Source organism: Taudactylus pleione, unplaced genomic scaffold, assembly GCF_031769625.1.
Source record: "Taudactylus pleione unplaced genomic scaffold, aTauple2 ptg000563l, whole genome shotgun sequence".
NCBI lineage: Eukaryota > Metazoa > Chordata > Amphibia > Anura > Myobatrachidae > Taudactylus > Taudactylus pleione.
This window is the reverse complement of record NW_028284965.1, coordinates 801030-801575: the sequence shown is the minus strand read 5'-3', so window position 1 is coordinate 801575 and position 546 is coordinate 801030.

Genomic DNA, 546 nt, shown 5'->3' with positions numbered 1-546 from the left:
CCAGGTCCTGTTATTATATAGACCTGGGGGAAGGTGGGTCTGTAATAACTGGCAACTTGCCAAATTCTGTACATTAGATAAAAATTGTAGATAAGAATTTTCCAGAATTAATTCTATAGAAATGAAACTTAGCATTTGGTGGCAATTTTAGCTTAGCAACATGCACCTGTGCAGAGACCAGAGCTTGGAGCCTCTTAGCTTCTGAAAATGAAAATGATTGAAATAATTGAAAATGTTAAAATGCCTAATTAGTTATTAAAGGGGAAGGTGGGAGTTCCAAGGGGTTCTGTAGAGTGTCATGCCATTTTTACTATAAAAAAAAGATTTTCCCTACCCTTTCACACCATTAGGGGGTTGTGAAAAAAAAAGAGCTAATTTCGTCATTTCGTCATAAAACGTAAGTATTCCCTTGATGAAGTCTAGAAAGGATGAAACGCATTGGAGCCTGTTGATTTATGCCTTCCACATGAATGATTAAGTCTCTACCTCAGATAAGCTTCTTTTCCTATATTTCCTTTATTTTGGTTTTAAAATACCTTTATGTAT